Raw genomic sequence first — 11,777 nt, forward strand, 5'->3', positions numbered from 1 at the left:
GCGGTGAACAGCAAGTAAGCTAATTAGCAAGTAAGCTAATTTGCCCCCAACGGTCTGGGAACTCATTTTAGCGACCTCAGAAGGATGCAAGCCTGAGTCGATCTTGGGCCCTTTTGCTGGTCTTGAACTCGCAACCTTGTGGTTTTGCACCTTGTGGTTTTGAGTGAATGGCTGCAGTACAGGCATTTAACCACTGCGCCACCAGGGTAGTAGGTATACTACAGCAGATGAAAGCACTCATCTTTTAACTGATGGTGCCAGCATTTCCATATAAGTGGTAGAATCGGGCCCCTAAACAACAAAACCTGCCCAAATTATCCCAGGCAGGGACGTAGCTAGGATTTTAGGAAGGGAGGGGATGGTCCAGACTAAGTGCCACCATTATAATGGGGCTTGGGTGCAGCGGCGCAGCAGCACACATCATTCATTTTTCTAATGGAAGGGGGGGGGGGTCCGGACCCCAAGAACCCCCCCCCTTGGCTAGGTCCCTATCCCAGGGCCAACATTCTGAATACTCATAGCTGGATAATTGGTTTTTAGAGTTGGGTGCACACGTTCCAAATGAGGCCACTGGAAGATGGAATCCTGAAGCAGGGTAGGAGCAAACAAAGAAAATGAAAGAGAGCACATGCCACCCATTTAACTTACTGATAGCAATGAAAACAGTAGAAGCTTGCTAAAAGAAAGTTTACCCCGATTTCTCTCCAGCCTTAAGTCTTTTCCCAGCTTTGGGATGCTAGGCTAAAGTGAAACTATGTAGAAAGTCTACCTTTTCAGTTCCTCTAAATCAGTTAAACATAGGACATTGTGCTGAACCTATTTGCCGGACCACACTCATTTCCTCTGGACAAAAATAACTGCAACGTAATGATCTTTTTAAAAGTTGTATACTGATGCAGAAATTTGAAGGAATTAATTATGGCATCATCATCCTGAAAAACTTACATGGATGAATCTTGATTTGAAAAATGCAATAGATGATTTTACAAGTTGCTTTTCAATCATAAAATGAACTTCTATACAGTGCCACCAACATTCATTTCTACTAGACAGATTTGATTGTTCTGACCTATGCCAGATACCTGACTGCATTCTAAAGCAACTTTTCTTGTGCATATATCTAGCTAGAAAATATCTAATACATTGCCTGATGAAGAGATCTGGAGATCCTGAAAGTTTGCACACATTAGCTCTATTCAGGCATTATGCAAGTAGGTAAGGCAAGCACACAAGGAGGATGAATGCTTACCCATCTCCCTCCAACATCACTCTTCTTATATGAAAAGTGACTTTGAGGATAGTTCCTTTTCCCCAGAAGTTTTTATTCCATAATTCAGAATACCAATGTACATAGTTATGTATTCTGTATCACCTATGCCAGTGTGGCATAGTGGTTTGAGTATTGGTCTATGACTATGGAAACCAGAATTCAGTTTCCAGCTCAGCCATGAAACCCACTGGGTAACTTTGGGCAAGTCATACACTCTCAGCCTCAGGGGAAAGCAATGGAAAACCTCCTCCAAACAAATCTTGCCAAGAAAACTCCATTATAGGTTTACCTTAGGGTCACCATAGGGTCACCATAAATCAGAAACGACTTGAAGGCACACAACACATGCATCCCCTTTAAGCTGCAGTCTTCACATTAGGAAAGCAACAGAAATAATATTGGGAGTGTGTTAGGATAAAGCACTGCCTTTTTTCACATATTTTGTTATATCTACCTTTCTTAACATCACAACATGAGTACTGCTGTCGCCTTTAGTTGGCCAAATAAATAAACACAGTGGTACATGCCTTGGTTACATCCCGTTTGGACTACTGTAATGGGCTGTACATAGGACTGCCTTTGAAAAGTGTTCTGAAAATTCAACTGGTTCAAAGAGCCGCTGCCAGGCTGTTAACAGGCGCCGATTACAGAGACCATACAACTCCTCTGTTGAAACAGCTTCATTGGCTGCCAGTTTGTTCCCGGGCACAATTCAAGGTACTGGTTATATCCTACAAAGCCCTACATGGCTCAGGTCCACATTATTTGGCAGACCGTTTCTCCTGGTATGAACCTGCCTGGACTCTGAGATCTTCTGGAGAAGCCCTTCTCTCCATCCCAACACCTTCACAAACACGGTTGGTGGGGACAAGAGAGAGGGCCTTTTCAGTGGCTGCCCCTAGACTCTGGAACTCCCTGCCCAGGGAGATAAGACCTACCTGTTCAAACAGGCATTTAAGGAATCACTATAAGAACAAGCAGGAATGTTGGACTAGTTTAATCATTCTTTTTAATGCATGTCATTTATCTATTTATTTTTAAAATGTTTTTATTGTACTTTTTGTTTGTTTGTTTTTAATTGTTGTGAAGCCGCTCTGAGTCCCAGTCCTGGGAAAAGAGCGGGATAGAAAGAAAGAAAGAAAGAAAGAAAGAAAGAAAGAAAGAAAGAAAGATTTATGGTAACAAGGATTTGCTTTTTCTCTCAGAGCTACAGGTGACTTTGAATAACTACACAAAGATGATGCCATTAGCACCACCTTGTGGCTGTTGGTCTACACAAGTTTCTGCATTACACTGCATTGTGAAAATATAACATTGAAGACACCAGATCCTGTCTAATCTCAGAAGCTAAGTATGGTCAGGGCTGGTTAGTTCTTGGAAGGCAGATTGTAGTAATATTTTGCTGTAGCCTTATTCAGAGAAAGGCATAAATCCTGCCAAGGAAACCCTATCACTGCATTGCCAAAAGTTAACACTAACCTGAAGGAATATAACAACAACAAAAAGTGACAGCTTAATGTTACAGCGTTAAATTGTTACATCAAAGTGCAGAATTTAGGAAGAGTCCTATTGCTAGTCTAGGATTGTTCTTTCCACTACCTTAGAAAAACTCCCATCTGTTCTCTATTTAAATAAGCTTTTTTGATAATGCATCGTACCTAATGAAAAGGAATCAATCAATCTATGGAACAAAACTAACTTCACACATTATGCATGATTCAGATCTATTAAATAAAAGTTCTCTAAGCAAAGATTGATGAAGTTCTTCATATGTTAATTCACTATTACATGTGCCATTTCCAGCAAAGATTAAGGAAAGGCAACATTGCGAATAATAGAATTTGTTCCTTTTTTTTCCTAGCAGTGATTTGGTAAACAAATTTATTTAGCTCTTCTCTAAAGACATTTTGTTACTGGCAAACATTAACAAAAATGAAATGAAATCAGGCTGATTAATTGTCACTGTTTTATTGCTATGTTGTGCTGAAGAGAATGGCAAGTTGCCTTGAGCCTTACATCTGTTACACTTTGGGAACTGGCCAGTGAAAGTAAAACAGTTTAAAGCCACACTGGTGTCAATTAACAGTGCAATGTCAACTCACTTTATTGAGTGCAACTTATTTTCAGCTGTAGATTTCAGCTTAAACCATTTCAAAGTTCACACTGAATTTATGTGTGTATACAGTTTTCCACTCGGTAAATTGCTGTCTCACACAGTTGTTGTAAGATTAAAAGTGAGCCATCCTACATTTTCTACCTTGTATTCATCCTCTACAAGAGCCAAAACAAATAAAAGTGATTCAGCAGCTGAAGTACCTAAGAAAAGAACTCAGAACAATGCTTGTTTCCATTCATACTAGAAATATAAGGTTTAGAAGCCATTCCTCCTTACCTTGCTACACATCACAGGACAAAACTGATGTTGTCAGCTCTTAGCTTGGTATAAGAGACAATAACTGACAGTTTTGACAGTGAAAGCCATACCTGTTCGTGGAGCTTTCACCCACTATGTTGCCTTCTGGGAATGTCACAAACATAGTATTTTTGTTCTCACAGGTCATTGACAGTGTGTGTATCTCTGGGACTTACAGACTAGCCACTGACTCTCTGCTGCCAGGCAGAGTAGAGATCTACACATTCATTGGCTGGGATCAGGAGATGCAGGGAGTTCTAGCCAAGCTTATCCTACTCTCCCCTTGAATTTTTTTTTTTTACTATGAAGTTTCATATGGGGGAAATCCCATGCAAAAACGGGATTTAAAAGCTGGAAATTTCATACAACATCGTTGTTAACCCGAATGGAAAGTAGACGGAAAATAGAAAATCCTGAAATTCAAAAGGAGTGGCTTCTGTCTATCTTCTGTTCAGGTTAACACCAGTTTAACAATGGTGTGTGTGAAAATCACCCCCCTTTTGCAAGGTTTTTCAAGCTTTTAAATCCCGTTTTTGCACAGGATTTCCCCTGTGTGATAAACTCCCGAGTTTCCATAATAAAAGGAGCCAAACAAGATACTTGAGTGAAAGTTGCCCCAGATCCTATGGGCAACAGAACTACTGAACTACTGAACCAATTCCCTGTCAATGCTTGAAATTCACTACTAAAGCTCCCCGGCAGATGACTGTACAACTTCTATTCAAAAACCTTCAGTTTAAAGAGAGCCTACAAGAGGCAGTCTGTTCCTCTGTCAGACAGAAGTTGTTCCTAATGTTTAGTTGAAATGCCCTTTCAATTTTAATCCATTGACTTCAATCTTATCTAGAGCAGTAGAAAACAAATTTGTTCTGTCTTCCCCATGCCACCCTTCAGATAATTGAAGATGGCTATCAGGTCACATCTCTTCTTGTCTTCTCCAGCCTAAGCCCAACTCTTTCACCTATTTCTGGCTGAGATTTGTTTGCAGACACTTTACCATCTTGTTGCCCTCACCTGAACAAATTCAAGAGGAGTCCAAACTTGCATCCTTGGTGACTTGCCACATAGAAGAAACCTCCAAGAGCTGCCAGTTCAAGCCTCAGTGGTTCTTGATCCCAACATCTAAATGAGTTCAAGTCCAGAGCAATATACCTTAAATGATAATTTTGGGGAAATGAAGGGGTTACTTTAGAAAGCACAGTATAAACTCTCCTGAATGTGGCACTAGAACTGTGACAGACACTCCTGGCTTCATTCCAACATTCTTACCACTAGCCAAGAGAGAGCTGCAAAAGAACTCTTAAGTCTATCAAGACAAGAAAGCAATAGTTTTCTGGAATGTGAGCAGTAACTAGGAACAACTCCTGTGATTTACAATGTAAGCATGGAAACAGATCACAGGCGAGACAGTGATGAAACAAAGATTTGTTTATTTTTAATTGATTTTTCCAAGTGTGCAATTTCCTGGTTTTAGAAGTGTGTGTGTGTGTGTGTGTGTGTGTGTGCGCGCAAGTGTGTGTTTAAAAAAATGTTAAATTGTATTTGGAGCCATGATGTATTGAGATTTTCCTGTATACAATTTATTTAAGATCAGTTTTGATGGCTAGTGACAAATGGCTTGTTATATGTTGCAATAAAAACACAAAAGGAATGTTTTGAAAAGTTGTTAATTCCTGCAAGGAACAGAGCTCTGTGGCACTTTAAAGTCTAACTAATTTATGGTAGCATGAGCTGCACAGAGCATAGAGCACAGAGATTACTTCGTCAAACAGTGAAAGTGTTGGAGATATATTATACATACACAGAGGCCCAGGAAGTGAATAATATTTTACAAGGTGAAATTAAAAGATAAAGGAGCACTTGTTCAGGACAAAGATAGAATATATAACCCAAACACATGAATAACATAGCCATTGATATAAGGCCAGGGCAGGCAAGATTTGACCCCCCACCCCCACCCAGGCTACACCTAGCTCCCAGGTCCACATTTGTGGCCCACGAAGCACCCATCAGACTCCCAAAGCCCTGCCCCGAACAGCATACTCTCCAACATTTCAAAGATGAAAAGCAGGACACGTGTGGCCAAGCAACATCAACATGTAGTCACAATGGCAAACTTATTAATGAGGAAGAACACACAAGGTAGATAGGGCTACTGTAGTTTGCTTTTGCCTAAGCCTACTGGGAAGATACAAAACAGTCAAGATTCTACCGCTCCTCTCCTCTTCCCTCTGCTCAGTTAATGGAGAGCCAGCTACTTTTCTACTGTCAACTCAGAATGCAGCAACTAGGACCATTGGAAAGTACGCAATCCCACCAATCATGTAGAATCTCCCTAAAATTGCACAGAACCTTCTCAAGTGCACCCCCCTATGCAAAAATACTCCCACCCATCCCAATAAGCACCTCATACTACCCAAATATAGGGTTGCCATAATTCTGGACCTCCAAACTGGGACAAATGTAGGACAAAATTTTCAAATGTAGGACACATTTTATAAAAATGGAGGACACGCAAAAAATTGATGATTTTTTAAAAAATGTTAATATAAATGCATGTTTCTTAGGCATGATCAAAATGGAGGACATTTTGGCATTGTTCCTAGACAGATGGCAGAAATGTACTTCCCTTTCTGGCTAACCTCCCCCCCCCCCCATTCCAAACAGCATATTTGGGCATTGAAGAGGAGGAAGAGTGGAAAAGGCAGAGGAGGAGGAAGAGGAGAAGAAGAAGAGGAGGAGGAAGAAGGAGAGGAAGAGGAGGAGGAGAAGAGGAGGAGAAAGAAGATGAAGAAGAGGAGGAAAAGGAGGAAGAGGAAGAAGGGGAGGAAGAGGAGGAGGAGAAAAAGAGATGGAGAAGAGGAGGAGGAAGAAGAAGAAGAGGAGGAAAAGGAGGAAGAAGGAAGAGGAAGAAGGGGAGGAAGAAGGGGAGGAGGAGAAGAAGAGATGGAGAAGAAGAGGAGGAGAAAGAAGATGAAGAGGAGGAGGAAAGGGAGGAAGAAGGAAAAGGAAGAAGGGGAGGAGAAGAAGAGATGGAGAAGAAGAGGAGGAGGAAGAAGATGAAGAAGAGGAGGAAAAGGAGGAAGAAGGAAGAGGAAGAAGGGGAGGAAGAAGAGGAGAAAGAAGAAGAAGAGGAGGAGGAAGAAGGGGAGGAAGAAAAGGAGGCAGAAGAAGGGGAGGAAGAGGAGGAGAAAGAAGAAGAAGAGGAGGAGGAAGAAGGGGAGGAAGAAAAGGAGGCAGAAGAAGGGGAGGAAGAGGAGGAGAAAGAAGAAGAAGAGGAGGAGGAAGAAGGGGAGGAAGAAAAGGAGGCAGAAGAAGAGGAGGAGGAGAAAGAGGAAAGGCTCTTTCCCCTGCCTGGCTGCCTCCGTCGCCAACGGAGGAAGCCAGGCAAGGGAATGGGGCCTCACTGAAGCCAAGCCCCAAACCCCTGCCTGGCTGCCTCCGTCGCCGTTTTGCCCCCACCCCTGGGATTTCCCTCCCCCCCAGAGACGGAGGCAGCCAGGCAGAGGTTTGGGGCTTGGCTTCAGCCGTCCTCCAAGCCCCAGCCAAGCCTGCAGGACTCCGCAATCGCGGAGGAGCCCCCAGGGCATGGCTAGGGCTTGGAAGACAGCCGTCCTCCAAGCCCCAGCCAAGCCTGCAGGACTCGCTGGGGGGGGGAGTCCCGGGGGCGGGCCAAACCGGGGCGGGACCGTGCGGACCCGCCCCAAATCGGGAAAGTCCCGCCCCCAGGCGGGATATGGGAAGCCTACCCAAATACCTCTGTTTTCTTTTGCAGCCATTTTCGAAATGGTGACAGGAAGAAACACATCTTCAGCTCCTGTTCCCATTTTGAAAAGGCCTGCACAGGAAATACTTTCATTTTCCTCTATGCATGTGTTTATGTGCCTTCTACCTTAGTAGTAACACTCAAAATGGTAACAGGAAGCAAAAGTGTCTCTCTTCCCATTGTTAAAATTGTTGCAGAAGAAAATAGAGGTATTTGGCCTTGGTGTGGGGAAATTGGCCCCTGGCCTCCATGCTGCTGCCCACCCCTGAAATAAGGAGACCCAAACATATCCACCCTTCACAGGCAATCCATCAATGTGCATAATACCCAGTGTTGCCAACAGGCCTCGAAGATATTTCCCCAAACGTTTGACCAGAACACACCAAATCCTCCCATATCACACCAAATATTCAGTCAAAATCCCCAAAAAGTCCCCATAATGTTAATATGGCGGATCTTTTGCAAATAAATGTAACCCTAATTGAATAAAAATAATTGTAACTTATTTCAACTCTCTAAATTACCATTAAAACCAACCAAAGAATCTTTCAGTCCTTCTAATACTTTTAAGATATTTATTTTGACATGAAGGGGGTCCAGGAAGCTTTGTGCCAAATAAAAACATGTTAGGCTGTAACCGCACTGCAGAAATAATCCAGTTTGACACCCCTTTAACTGCCCTGGCTCAGTGCTATGCAATCCTGGGAATTCTAGTTTTCTGAGACATTTAACCTTCTCTCTCAGCAAACTCTGGTGTGAGAACAAACCATAATTCCCAGGATTTCATAGCACTGGGCCATGGCAATTAAAACAGTATGAAACTGGATTGTCTCTGAAGATGCAGCCTGAGTTGGGTCCAAGACACACTGCAGAAATAATCCAATTTGAGACTGCTTTAACTGCCCTGGCTCAGTGCTAGGGAACCCTGGGAATGGTAGTTTTGTGAGACACTGAGCCTTCTCTATCAGAAAGAGCTCTGCTGCCACAACAAACTACAATTCCCAGGATTCCCTAGCACTAAGCCAGGAGAGTTAAAGCAGTCACAAACTGCTTAGTGTGTGACTCCAAAGGATTGGTTGCTCTGTAACCAGCCTCGCTCAGGCTGGAGCTGAAATGTGCAAAAGTCACTAAATCTGGACTGAAATAGAGCCAGACACCAAAATCACACCAAAAGCTCTTTAAAATCCCCATTTTCATGTGAAAGTCACAAGATTGGCAACATTAATAATGGTATTATTAATACCATTAGCTGGTTAGTAAGATCTAGTAAGAATGTGGTGGCTCAGTGGTTAAGACACCGATTCTGACAATTGCAAGGCTAGTAGGTCAGCAGTTTGAGATCCAAGTGCCATGTGATGGAGTGAGTGCCTGTCATTAGTCCCAGCTTCTGCCAAGCTAGCAGTTTGAAAGCATGTGAAAGTGCACATAGATAAATAGGTACCACTTTGGTGGGAATGTAACAGCATTTCATGCTGGCCACATGACCATGAAGTCATCTTCAACAACGCTGGCTCCCTCAGTTTAGTAATGGAGATGGGCACTACCCCCTACTTGACAATCTTGTCAAAGAGAAAACCTTTACCTTTACAAGGTCTAAACATCACTATAAGCAGAAATCTTCATCTAACATTTATTAAAACCTTCAAGAACGCATAGGACAAGATTTGATTTTAAAGAAATATGCCTGGGATTGTCCTAGTCAATATGGATATGACACAGGCCCCAATTGTTCCCATTACATTTGGCCCATAAATGAACACATTTCTTTCTATTCCTCTCACAAAATCTACAGTGGTTAAATTGTTAGGAAATGTGAGAAATACTAATGGATTTCTCAAGCAGAGTAATCAGTTGGCAAAGCAGATTCTGAACAGCAACCAGTTCCACACACACACCCCACACACAGTCTAGCAAAGAAAAGGAAGAATTTCCGTCTTGCAAAGATTGCCAACTCTAAAAGGAGCTTCTGGGCTTGTGTCTTAGAGTCAGTACCTTACACTAACTGCTAATCAAAAATTACCTTGGGAATGATGACTGCAATCCTGTGTGGTCTTTATGTATGCATGTGCATTGTAGTAATAGTGCTGCACACTGAATTATTATTTTATTGCTGTATATCACACGAAGACCCAGGTCAGCTTCCCCCCATACTGCCATTTCCATTTATTGGGAAGCAGCCACTGCAATTTCCAGAAGTCTGTTTCTCTGTCGCTCAGATAGCAGCTAGCTGCTGTTTCCACTCCCTCTCATGAGCGATTTCTGGTGTGGCAGACAGAAGACAAACCCCTACCACAGCTCTGCCTCACATCGGACATCGCTTGCCTAAGGAAGTGATGGGAACAACAACAAGCTGCTTCACAAGCAACAGGGGAACAGACTCCCATCAGCTGCAGTGGCTACTTCCTGGTAAATGTAGACTGGGGGCTGTCATGGAAGATTTTCACACCAGTGCTTAAGTGCTGGTAAATTGTCTCTAAAATGTTGAGGAAGCGTACATGTGTGAAAGCTTGGTGCGCTTCCTCAGTATCAGGGAATCATCGGCTCCTCTCCAACGTCTCTCAGGGAAAGGGATTTTCCTCTGAATGGAAACTTTTCATTCAGAGAAAATTCCCAATCCCCGAACAATTCAGTGATGCTAGAGGGGAGCCAACAATTCCCTGACACTGAGGAAGCATGCCAGGCTTTCACACACACATGCTTCCTCAGTGTTTTAGAGGCAATTTACCAGCTCTTACCCACAGTAAGCACTGGTGTGATAATCTTCATGGTCTCTACATAGCCCTGAAATGGGCTATGTAGGGATTGCGAATACAAAACAGTCAAGTGCATAACTCCAGGTTATGAATTCGTTACTGCCATATAGACTTTCAGCTGATATTGTTAGCATTTATTAGACAGCCAGCTAAAAAGCACAGAACAATGAGCTAGATTTCAGGTACCCAGGGGAAACAGTTTTGGGACATGTTCCTAGTCTAAAACCCATTATGATGATTCGATATACTGGTTGCTTATTTGGTCTAAGGGCAAAAGATGACAAGCTGTATTAATGCCAAACAGAAGCAAAAATAATGGTCACTCTCCCTTTGAAAATGCAAATGCCAGCTGTTTATGCAAATTAGGAATTTACTGGTTTAACTTAACTTACTGTATATACTCATGTAGTATTTCCACCAGGAGACAATAATTTAATCCATTTTCTCCCTGGTCTCTTGGAACAGGGGAGCCTCCTACACCCAGATTTTTCCTGTCCCCCAGATATGTAGTGGTCAGCAGAAATTGTGGGGAAGCTGAGTGAGGATCATGGAGACCATAACCTTCAATGGTCCTGCCTTGGCTTTTCCACTCAGCCACCCACAAGCTGGGGAGGAGGAAGGTGAGGCTCATGGAGGCTATAGCCTATGAAAATCCTGGGTCACTTCCCCTTGGCTTCCTGTCTACACATGAGATTGGGAGTCGGGGAAACTGAGCAAGGATTGATAGGGGGAGTAGCTAAGCAAGGAGGATCGTTCTTGCCACTTGCGCTCCGATAAGGGGATCCAGATAGCATCAGCAACAGCTATAGAAAGTACATTTCTGTAACGCTTAACAGTGAACTAGCACACCCTAAGCGGTTTACAACGTGTAAGCCAATTGCCCTCAACAAGCTGGGTACTCATTTTACCGATCTACTAAAAGAAGGAAGTTTGAGTCAACTTTGGAGCCCGGCCTGGGATTGAACTCACAATGGAGCTTACTGCACAGCCCCCAGGGACGTTCCCGGTGTGGAACAAAAGGGAGTGGGGTGGGAACTGAATGGAGCAAGGGACACATTTTATCACACGCCGGAATGTCACCAACGCTGCCTGAAGTTCCCATTCCATTCCAGATCCATCCCACAGGAAGCAATTTTCAGGAACTGTTCAGAAGCATTCCTGAAAACCGCCTTCTCTGGGACAGATCTGGAATGGAATGGGAACTTCTGGTGGCAGCGTTCCGGCATGCAATAAAATGTGTGATAGCCCCCATTCTGTTCCCATCTTGCTCCCTTTCGTTCCACGCTGTGAAAGTCCCTGGGGGCTGTGTGGAAACTTATACCTTGTGGCTGCAATACTAGCATTTAACCACTGCAGCACCATTGTGTGTATCAGAACACAGCCCATGATCCTCCTTATTCAATTGCATGCCTTCCCACCACTACAGGATGGGAAGAGGATGGTGTGAGTAGTCTATTGAGTCTATTCAAGGAAGAGAACAAGAAAGGGGCTTGAGAAGGATTCTTCTTGGCAAGGTTTTCAGACAACCAAGGAGACCCCTTCTCATTTTTTCACAAATGTCAATATCCTTTCCAT

Source organism: Sceloporus occidentalis, unplaced genomic scaffold (assembly GCF_023333645.1).
Source record: "Sceloporus occidentalis isolate IW3139 unplaced genomic scaffold, rSceOcc1.0.p SCAF_1, whole genome shotgun sequence".
In the NCBI taxonomy this organism is placed as follows: Eukaryota; Metazoa; Chordata; class Lepidosauria; order Squamata; family Phrynosomatidae; genus Sceloporus; species Sceloporus occidentalis.